General features: G+C 47.3%; 1 long non-coding RNA gene across 1 annotated transcript; it reads left to right on the top strand.

Annotated features, from left to right (window-relative positions):
- The first annotated feature begins 238 nt into the window (after positions 1–238).
- Positions 239–11527, top strand: LOC139228207 (uncharacterized). Its single transcript, XR_011587524.1, has 3 exons — positions 239–269; positions 725–784; positions 11420–11527. It is a non-coding gene; the product is annotated as an uncharacterized lncRNA (long non-coding RNA).
- Positions 11528–11614: the final 87 nt, after the last annotated feature.

Here is an 11614-nt window from a genome sequence, read left to right as displayed (position 1 = left end):
TTTCTTTCTTTTAGTACTCACTTTTCCATGTGCCGTTAACAGTCAGATACACAGAAGCCGTAAAATACTAAGTGATAATGGCCAGGGCTTAGCTGATGTGTGCCTGGTACTGTTCTACAGACAAAAACCCGAGTACTATTTGCTGCTATGCACTCTTTCATCATTTTTGATTACACAGAACATCCTGACGTGGAAATACTTCACAGAATGGATATGACAAGATGACAGATATGGAAAAAGAGGCAGGTGCACTGCCCTGAATCAGATAAGTGAGCTCCTGTTAAAACAATTCCTTCTTCTTTCGTCCTCCAACCCTTTATTAGAAGCTGGTTGTGAAAAACGATTGTGAGTTAAGTAAACGGTGCTCGGTCCGTGCAGGCACCCTGAAGTCACAGCTTAAGAGGAAGCCAGTGCGTCTGTATTTACGACTCGAGTCTGACAGTCACTTCCTGGCCCTCAACGCTTGCCAGGTCTCTTCACGATAACATTAGACTAACAGCCATTAACACCTGACAGCAGTGGCACCTCACTCCTGTCTGATACAGGTTGGCTTATGTGCGTCTCTCAAGACAGTGCACGACAGGTACAGAAAATCTGATCGGTCACTCACATCTGGTAGTGTGGATTCATGTAGTTTGGAATTGCTTCACTGCCACAAGCTGTTAGCTATCCTGCACGTAGCTCACCAGCTGTTCATTCTTCTAAATGTAGTTCTTCTTCTTAGACAGTCTCCCGGAGTCGAGGATGACTTGCTTCCACACGAACATGTGTTCTGAGGTGACAGGTGAGCCCAATGCAGGATTTACAGACTCTGTCACAGGTCGGGCATATGGTGGTTGGAGGGACGGGTGGGTGGGGTGCTTGATTTGTCGTACGCTCCTTCTGCTGTTTGTACTTGGCTTTTCCGCGTGCTCCCGGGGAAGAGACTCGAAGCGTTCGGAGCGTTCTCGGATGCTTCTCCTCCATGTTGAGCGGTCATGGGCCAGGGATTCCCAAGTGTCAGTGGGGATGTTCCACTTTTTCAAGGAGGCTTTGAGGGTATACTGTTCTGTGGAACATTGCTTGTCCAGGCTTTTATTTGTTACTTTCGTTTCTAATATTCTCTCCCCCGCTTCTGATGGCAGTGCCTGGGTTTTGGTTCTGTAGAATTTGTAAATTTATTCTCAAGATGTGGGCATTGCTGGATAGTTCGGCACTTATTGTCCATCCCTCATTGCCTTGAGTGGTGGGCCTTCATCTCTAAACACTGCAGTTCGTGTGCTTCTTGTTAGTCGTTGTAGCACAACTGAGTGGCCACTTCATAAGACAGTTACGAGTTAACCAGGTTGGTGTGTGACTGGAATCGCATATAGGCCAGAGCAGGCAAGGACGGCAGGTTTCCTCCAGTAACCCGCAGGAGTGGCCGTTCAATATATTGTGAGAATATATTAGAGGAACGGGAGGTGCTCTGATTGAAACATTGAGGATTCTGAGAGGGCTTGACAGGATAGAAACTGAGAGGCTGTTTGCCCCGCCTGGGGAGTCTCGAACCAGGTGTCACAGTCTCAGGATAAGGAGTCGGCCATTTAGAGATGAGGAGAAATTTCTTCACTCAGAGGATTGCGAATCTTTGGAATTCTCGCCCCAAACGGCCGTGGATTCTGAGTCATTGAGCGTAGTCAAGGCTGAGATAGATTTTTGGGCTCTCGATGGGGATCGGGTGGGAAAGTAGAGTTGAGGTTGAAGATCAGCCATGATCTTATTGAATGACAGAGCAGGCTCACACGGTCTACTCCTGCTCCCATTTCTTATGTTCTTATGAGACTAGAAAGGAAGTCTTTCCTGGTTAAAAATAGGCTGGCAAGGCTCATCGTGTCTTCATCTGCATCAACAGCCATTAACTTTCCAGCTGGGGTTGGTGTATACCAATGAGGAGCATAAGAATTGCTAGACGGAAAAAGGCCAAAGTTCACCTACTACTACCTTGACTGTTATCTGATACAACAATGATGGGGTTGTTGACTAATCACAGCAATCAATCTCTATCGGAGTAGTATACAACAGATCCAGATAAGACATCAGGAAAATCTCCAGTGGTGGAGAGCTTTGACAACCATAGCTCCAAATTAACTTTTTTTCATCCCAAGCATGTTGTACTTAGCACATCTTCTTGTCTCAAAATACTCATATACTGTATCCCAAAATGTTATTTTCTGAAATAATTCTCTCTAATTTACATTTGAATGAATCATCTTGTTTTTCTTTTTGATGATCAAAGCTAACGCTCTCAGTGCACCCTGGCATAGCTCAGCTAATTTTTGGGGACCAAACTTGGACCATACTGGTCGCTGGGTTTTAATTCTACAGCAGGCAGCACAGTTACTTATCACACCACTACAACAACAACTTGTATTTACATAGGGGCCAAAATTGTCCCGCTCCTTAATTTCTATTACCGCCTCTTAGTAATGGGGTGGTAAGGCCTTTCTGACCAGGGCAGGTAGATGGGCTGACCCATCAGAAATTGCCCCCAGGCCGGGAGCAGCGGAAACGGGTTTCTGCCCCACCTGGCATGCTCGCCCCGTCGGGCACATGCCGACCCCTTACTGCCCGGTGGCGACCCCTTTCCACCCCACGGGGGAAATTGCCCTGCAGGAACGGAGCACCCGCCGCTCAGTGCACCCGACAGCTTTCCCCAGAGGGAAGCTGCCACTGGCTGGGCGGCGCATCAGCCCTGAAAGTGGAGAGTGCTCCGCCGCGGCCGCCATTTTGTTGTGATTGTCGGCCGACTGTGAAGTGGGCCCGACAACGGCGGCCACAGGATGTCAGCCTGGCACCCCGAAGCTGTCCCTGGTGGCACAGTGGGTGCCACTAAAGTGGCTGCAGAGCTCGCAGCGGTCCTCCTCTTTAACTGAAGGGGAGGGGCGTTGCTACGTGTCAGCGCGACGCAGCACGTCTGAGTCGCGCTGATGACACCGCCTGCCTTCTGCCCCGCTCCTGACCCACTTCCACCCTGCAGCCACCTGAAACACCACCCCAACTAAATCACAGAGTAAAAGAGGCAAAATCCCTCTATTCACCTGTGGATTGGGGCGGAGAATAATCATTTAATTCAAATTATCCATCCTGTTTGGGGCAGAAAGCAATTTTGGCCCAATAGTGTCTTTAACGTAGTGAAATGTCCCAAGGCACGTCACATGAGTATTATGAGATTTAAAATTTTACAATGAGCTGTATAAATGGAAATTAGCACAGGTGCCCAATTTTAAAGCGCATCTTGAAGGAGGAAAAAGAGGTACAGAGGTGGAGAGGTTTAGAAGGGAGTTCCAGAGCTTGGGACCTAGGCAGCAGAAGGCACCAATGCTTGAGCGATTATAATCAGAGATGCTCAAGAGGGCATAATTAAAGGAGCGCAGACATCTCGGAGGTTGTGGGGCTGGAGGAGATTACAGAGATAGGGAGGGGCGAGGCCAATGAGGGATTTGAAAATAAGGATGAGAATCGTTTTATCGAGGCGTTGCTTAACCGGAAGCCAATGTAGGTCAGCGAGCACAGGGGTGATGGGCGAGCGGGACTTGGTGCAAGTTAGGATACGGGCTGCCGAGTTTTGGGTCAACTGTAGTTTACGTAAGGTAGAATGTGGGAGGCCAGCCAGGAGTGTGTTGGAATAGTCAAATCTAGAGGTAACAAAGGCATGGATGAGGCCTTCAACAGCGGATGAGCTGAGGCAAGGATGGAGATGGGCGATGTTACGGAAGTGGAAATAGGAGGTCTTAGTTATGCTGCATATATATGGTCGAAAGCTCATTTCAGGGTCAAATATGACAACAAGGTTCAGCTGGTTCAGCTTTAGACAGAATTGGGGAGAGGGGTGGGGTCAGTGGCTAGGGAACGGAGTTTGTGGCGGAGACTAAAAACAATGGCTTCAATTTCCCCAATATTCAATTGGAGAAAATTTCTGCTCATCCAGAACTGGATGTCGGACAAGCAGTCTGATAATTTAGAGACCGTGGAGGGGATGAGAGAAGTGGCAGTGAGATAGAGCTGGGTGTCATTAGCGTACATGTGGAAACTGAAGCTATGTTTTCGGATGATGTCACCAAGGGGCAAAATATAGATGAGAAATAAGAGGGGGCCAAGGATAGATCCTTGGGGGACACCAGAGGTAACAAAGTGGGGGTAGGAAGAGAAGGTGAATCTCTGGCTACGAATAGATAGATAATGGAACCAGGTGTGTACAGTCGCACCCAGTTGGAGGATGGTGGCGAGGCATTGGGAAGGATCGAGTGGTCAGCCATGTAAAAGGCTGCAGACAAGTTAAGAAGGACAAGGAGGGCTAGTTTACCTTTGTCACAGTCATAAAGATGTCATTTGTGACTTTGCTGAGAGCCGTTTCCGTACTGTGGCTGATTGGTGGGATTCAAACATGGAATTGCGGGAAAGATAGACACAGATTTGGGAGGCGACAGCACATTCAAGGACTTTGGAGAGGAAAGGGAGGTTGGAGATGGGGTGGTAATGTGCAAAGACGGAGGGGCTGAAGGTTGGTTTTCTGAGGAGAGTGGTGATGATGGTATATTTGAGGGAGAGGGGGACAGTACCTGAGGAGAGAGAACCGTTAACAATGTCAGCTAACATGGGAGCCAGAAAAGAAAGTTAGGTGGTCAGCAGTTTGGTTGGAATAGGGTCAAGGGAGCAGGAAGTGGGTCTCGTGGACAGGATGAGCTCGGAAAGTTCATGAGGGGAGATTGGAGAGAAACTGGAGAGAAAATGTGAGGTCTGGGCTAGGGCAGGGGGGATCCTTAGAGGATTGGGGAAGGAAGGGAAGAGGCAGAGGTGGCTGAATGGATGGTCTCAATCTTAGAGACAAAGAAGTCCATGAGCTCCTCACACTTATTGTCGGAGACGGGGGAGAGGGGTTTAAAAAGACGGTTGGCAGCGGAGAATAGAAGCCGGGGTTTATCTTTACATTCCAGAATGATTCTGGAATAGTGAGCGATTTTGGCAGACGAGAGCAGGACCCGATAATGCTATGGAACCTCTTCTGTACAGGGTGAACACAGTAACCTGGCAGAGATTCTGGTTCCTGTGCATTGTTCAGTTCTGGACACCACAGCTCAGGAGGGATATATTGGCCTTGGAGGGGCTGCTGTGTAGATTCACCAGAATGATACTGGGGCTAAAAGGGTTAAATTATGATTGCATAGACTAGGCTTGTATTCCTTTGAGTGTAGAAGATTAAGGGGTGATCTAATTGAAGATGATTAAAGGAGTTGATGGATAGATAGAGAGAAACTAGTTCCTCTGTTGCAGGAGTCCAGGGCAAGGGGCCATAACCTTAGAAATAGAGCTCGGCCTTTCAGGGGTGATGTCAGGAAGCACTTCCTCACACGAAGGGCAGAAGCAATCTGAAATTCTCGCCTCCAAAAAGCTGTTGAGGCTGGGGATCAACTGAAAAGTTCAAAACTGAGATTGCTAGTTTTTTGTTAGGTAAGGGCATTAAGGGGTACGGAACCAAAGTGGGTAGATGGAGTTAAGATACAGATATAAAAAAAACTACAGATGGTAGAACAGGCTCGAGGGGCTGAATGGCCTACTGCTGTTCCTATGAATTTAAATAGAACATTTCCTCGTTGCTACTCACCCACAGCATATTTTGATTTGTACTGATGGTCCCCATTCTGTGTAATCAACATATCTGTGTGTCATCACACAGAGAACGGAATCATTTTGATTTAGAACCCAACAATTAAACAAGCTTATTAGTGTCAGTGTATAAAACTCCTACTACAAAAAAGCTCATAAAATTTAATTACACACAAGTTCCATCACAGACCACCCCATAATAATCTTGCATTTACAAAGGAGCAGCTGTGTGCATTATTCTGAGTTGAGGGAAGTCATGATCTGTTATACAGTTGGTCTGTCTAAGTTAGCAAAAAAATGCCTTGATCACAGGAGTAAACTGGAAAAGCATTCACATCAATTAAAATGGATAAAGATGAGTGATACACTGAAACAGACACATTTACCTTTGGGTTAATTTCCTTTTAAATTACACAAACAAGTCGTTACATCAACACAAACCAACGGGGGAACGTTTAGTCGACCTAAGTAATTGGGGGAAAACAAAGTGAAGTTAAAGTCACAACAGGATGAATTTTGCTCTGTTAACAAACTAATAATACTCGCTAACTCTGGTTTGTGATCGGGTGAGGTGCAACACCCCATGAGTTTCTATATTCACTGGTACCCGTGCATCGAAGTTTTCCATAAAAAGTCCCGTAGGCAGTGAAAATGAAAAAGCATTTATATATTGCATCTGAGAATTACATCGACATTACAACAGGAACAAGTGTCCATGTTGGTGCTTATCGCCCACGTGAGCAGTAGTCCTAATCCCAGATGCCAACCCTGTTCCCATATCCCTTTATTCCCTTTTTCTTCAACCACCTATCAAAGCTATGGTCAAATGTGCAAGTAGCCCATACTTCAATCATTAACTTTAATAGTGCATTCCACAACCCTCTGTGGAAAGAAAAGAGTTCCTCTTGCTCTCTCTTACATTTAATCTTATATCTATGTCCTCTAGTCTTCTCTATCTCTATCTATTCTGTTCACTCCTTTTATAAAGAACTCTTATCAAATTACCCCATAATCTCCTTTGTTCTAAAAATAGCCCCAATTTTTCAAGTCTTTGCTGTGTCGGCCACTTCCCTTCCTTCCCCCAGCTCACCGGGCCGAATTTCCTCTGAGGTTCCCCCTGCCCTAGCCCTGAACTCGCATCTTTCTCCAGTTTCTCTCCGATCTCCCCTCTTGATCTTTCCACGCTACCTTGTCCATGAGACCCACTGCCTGCTCCCTTGACCCTATTCCCACTAAACTGCTGACCACCCGACTTCCTTTTCTGGCTCCCATGTTAGCTGACATTGTTAACGGTTCTCTCTCCTCAGTTACTGTCTTCCTCTTTTTCAAATCTGTCATCATCACCCCTCTCCTCAAAAAAATAACCCTTGACCTCTATGCTCGCAAATAACTGCCCCATCTCCAACCTCCCTTTCCCCTCCAAAGTCCTTGAACGTGCTGTTGCCTCCCAAATCCGTGCCAATCTTTCCCGGAACTCCATGTTTGAATCCCTTCAATCCGGTTTCCGCCGCTGCCAGGGGACCGCAACGGCTCTCATCAAAGTGACAAATGACATCCTTTGTGACTGTCACAAAGGTAAACTTTCCCTCCTTGTCCTACTTGACCTGTCTGCAGCCTTTTATATGATTGACCACTCCATCCTCCTCCAACACCTCTCCACCATCGTCCAGCTGGGTGGGACTGCACTCGCCTGGTTCCATTCTTATCTATCTAATCGTAGCCAGAGAATCACCTGCAATGGTTTCTCTTCCCACTCCCGCATCGTTACCTCTGGTGTCCCCCAAGGATCTATCCTTGGCCCCTCCTATTTCTCATCTACATGTTGCCCCTTGGCGACATCATCCATAAACACGCCGTCAGTTCCCACATGTACACTGACGACACCCAGCTCTACCTCACCTCCACTTCTCCTGGCCCCTCCACGGTCTCTAAATTGTCAGACTGCTTGTCCAACATCCAGTTCTGGAAGAGCAGAAATTTTCTCCAATTAAATATTGGGAAGACTAAAGCCATTGTCTTTGGTTCTCGCCATTAACTGTGTTCCCTAGCCACCAACTCCACCTTCTCCCTAGCGTCTGTCTGAGATTGAACCATCCTTTGTTTGCAACCTCGGTGTCATATTTGACCCTGAAATAACCTCTGGCCACATATCCGCGGCATAACTAAAACCGCCTATTTGTACTTCCGTAACATCGCCCGTCTCTGCCCCTGCCTCAGCTCATCTGCTGCTGAAACCCTCATCCATGCCTTTGTTACTTCTAGACTTGACTACCCCATTAACATCATCAGAGGCAGTCCCTCGAAATCGAGGAAGACTTTCTTCCAAAGTGAGTTCTCAGGTGGCTGTACAGTCCAATACGGGAATGACAGTCTCTGCCATAGGTGGGGCAGACAGTGGTTGAAGGAAAGGGTGGGTAGGGAGTCTGGTTTGCCACATGCTCCTTCCCCTGTATGCGCTTGATTTTTGCATGCTCTCGGCGATGAGACTCGAGGTGCTCAGCGCCCTCCCGGATGCTTTTCTTCCACTTTGGGTGGTCTTGGGCTCTGGATTCCCAGGTGTCGGTGTGGATGGTGCACTTCATCAAGGAGACTCTGAGGGTGGCCTTGAAACATTTTCTCTACCCACTTGGGGCTCGCTTGCCGTGTAGGAGTTACAAGTAGAGCGCTTGCTTAGGGAGCCTCGTGTCGGGCATGCGGACGATGTGGCCCGCCCAACGGAGCTGGTCGAGCGTGGTCAGTGCTTCAATGCTGGAGATGTTGGCCTGCTCCACAATGACATGCAAGCCGTGATCCTCATCAACAGATCCACCATAGACCCAATCCATAGAAACATAGAAACATAGAACATAGGTGCAGGAGCAGGCCATTCGGCCCTTCGAGCCTGCACCACCATTCAATATGATCATGGCTGATCATGCAACCTCAGTACCCCACTCCTGCCTTCTCTCCATACCCCCTGATATCTTTAGCCGTAAGGGCCACATCTAACTCCCTTTTAAATATATCTAACGAACTGCACTCAACAACTTTCTGTGGAGAGAATTACCTACGTTCACAATTCTCTGGGTAAAAAAGTTTCTCCTCATTTCGGTCCTAAATAGCTTACCCCTTATCCTTAGACTGTGACCCCTGGTTCTCGACTTCCCCAACATCGGGAACATTCTTCCTGCATCTAACCTGTCCAATCCCGTCAGAATTTTATATGCTTCTATGAGATCCTCTCTCATTCTTCTAAATTCCAGTGAATATAAGCCTAGTCGATCCAGTCTTTCTTCATATGTCAATCCTGCCATCTCGGGAATCAGTCTGGTGAACCTTCACTGCACTCCCTCAATAGCAAGAATGTCCTTCCTCAGATTAGGTGACCAAAATGGCACACAATACTCAAGGTGTGGTCTTACCAAGGCCCTGTACAACTGCAGCAAGAGCTCCCTGCTCCGATACTCAAATCCTCTCACTATGAAGGCCAACATGCCATTTGCATTCTTCACCGCCTGCTGTACCTGCATGCCTACTTTAAATGACTGGCGTACCATGACACCCAGGTCTCGTTGCACCTCCCCTTTTACTAATCTGTCACCATTCAGATAATAATCTGCCTTCCTGTTTTTGCCACCAAAGTGGATAACCTCACACTTATCCACATTATAGTGCATCTGCCATGCATTTGCCCACTCACCTAAACTGTCCAAGTCACCCTGCAGCCTCTTAGCATCCTCCTCACAGCTCACACTGCCACCCAGCTTAGTGTCATCTGCAAACCAGGTCATCAGTCATTGAAAGTTGGCATGCAGGTACAGCAGGCAGTGAAGAAGTCAAATGGTATGTTAGCCTTCATAGCGAGGGAATTTGAGTAAAGGAGCAGGGAGGTCTAACTGCAGTTATACAGGGCCTTGCTGAGGCCTCACCTGAAATATTGTGTTCAGTTTTGGTCTCCTAATCTGAGGAAGGACGTTCTTGCTATTGAGGGAGTGCAGCAAAGGTTCACCAGACTGATTCCCGAGATGGCTGGACTGACATATGAGGAGAGACTAGATCAACTGGGCCTTTATGCACTGGAGTTTAGAAGGATGAGAGGGGATCTCATAGAAGCGTATAAGATTCTGACGGGACTGGACAGGTTAAATGCAGGAAGAATGTTCCCGATGTTGGGTAAGTCCAGAACCAGGGGACATAGTCTTAGGATAAGGGGTAGGCCATTTAGGACTGAGATGAGGAGAAACTTCTTCACTCAGAGAGTTGTTAACCTGTAGAATTCCCTGCCGCAGAGAGTTGTCGATGACTGTTCATTGGATATATTCAAGCGAGAGTTAGATATGGCCCTTACAGCTAAAGAGTTCAGGGGGTATGGCGAGAAAGCAGGAAAGGGGTACTGAGGGAATGATCAGCCCTGATCTTATTGAATGCTGGTGCAGGCTCGAAGGGCCGAATGGCCTATTCCTGCACCTATTTTCTCTGTTTCTATGTTTTTATGGACCGGTGTCAAGCCGGGCACAGAAGTCCTACTACAACTGTGCAGGGTATTGGTGAGGCCACACCTCGAGTACTGCGTACAGTTTTGGTCTCCTTATTTAAGGAAGGATATACTTGCATTGGAGGCAGTTCAGAGAAGGTTCACTAGGTTAATTCCTGAGATGAGGGGGTTGACTTATGAAGATAGGTTGAGTAGGTTGGGCCTTTACACATTTGGAGTTTAGAACAATGAGAGATGATCGTTTTGAAACTTATAACATAATGAGGGAGCTCGACAAAGTGGATGCAGAGAGGATATTTCTATTCATAGGGGAAACTAAAACTAGGGGACTATGAGCTAGAACCTGCCCTTTTGTGGTTATCGCCCAAAAATGGGCGTTAAAAAAGGGTTTTCAGATCGGCAGCTTCTCGTCCATTGTCAAACCACCTCGTTTCCACTTTTGAAAAAGGGCGTTACCGCGAACGATATAAAATGGGCGGTAGCGTAAATTATTTTTGACCTTCTAAAAGTGTGGCCATTCTTAGCAATGGCATGGCAATGCTCGATTCCCATGATTCTGGAGGTTAAGGGTCATCATGACATGCGCAGAAGAGGAGACAGAGAGAGAGGGAGCTCAGAGGGACTGAAGGCGTGGCTGGGTGTGGTGTGGCTGCTTTGGGAGGAAGGAGGGAGACTTTAGAACTTCACAGCAAGTAGGCAAACAAAAAGTAGCTGTTATCAGCCACATATTTGCCCGAATTTGGCCTATAATGGAGAGCGAGGAGGAGGCATCGCAGCATGCTGTGGAGACTGACGCTGGAGAGTGCACATTGGAGGGCGCAAAAGAGCCAAGAGGTTGTTGGATGAGACAAATGCCTCCCTCCTGCAGGAGGTTGAGTTATGCTGGAATGATTTGACACAGTGAGGGCATGGGAAGCCCACCCCAAAGGCATTTCAAAAGATATGGACCGAGAGAGCAGAGGTGGTCTCGTTGGCGACCAACGAGGTGCGTGAGGGCAACCAATGTCGCAAACGATGGAATGACCTTGTGGGATCTGCAAGAGTAAATACTACATTTATTTACATGTACTTATGTATTTATATAATTTGATTTGTAATAGTCATGAGTGACTATCAGCAGATGTGAGGTCTTTCACTTTTACTGGGAATGTTTGACTCAAAACCTTCAGTCACGCTGTACGTCCTTAGGTAAAGAATGATAATAATCATAATCATCATGATTACATCTGTCGGTTATGTGTTGTGTCAGTCTCTGTGACAGTACCTAGCAATGATATCATGCAATGATCTCATGCCATGTCGTCCTGTCACCTTTTACAGAAGAAGCTATTGACGATGAGGTCCGTGCAGAGGCGAACGGGTGGGGGGCCACCAGTCCCCAGCGACATCACTGAGATGGAGGAGCGTGTGCTCGCACTCGTGGGAAAGCACCCCCGGACAGCCACGGATGCATCTGTAGACTCTTAAGTGATGCCACGTGAGTAAAGCTTACACCCTTGCATGATGTAAAGTCAA

The sequence above is a fragment of the Pristiophorus japonicus genome, chromosome 17 (genome assembly GCF_044704955.1).
Source record: "Pristiophorus japonicus isolate sPriJap1 chromosome 17, sPriJap1.hap1, whole genome shotgun sequence".
Lineage (NCBI taxonomy): Eukaryota > Metazoa > Chordata > Chondrichthyes > Pristiophoridae > Pristiophorus > Pristiophorus japonicus.
The sequence above is the reverse complement of the archived record's forward strand: the minus strand, read 5'-3'. Positions and strand labels throughout refer to the sequence as shown.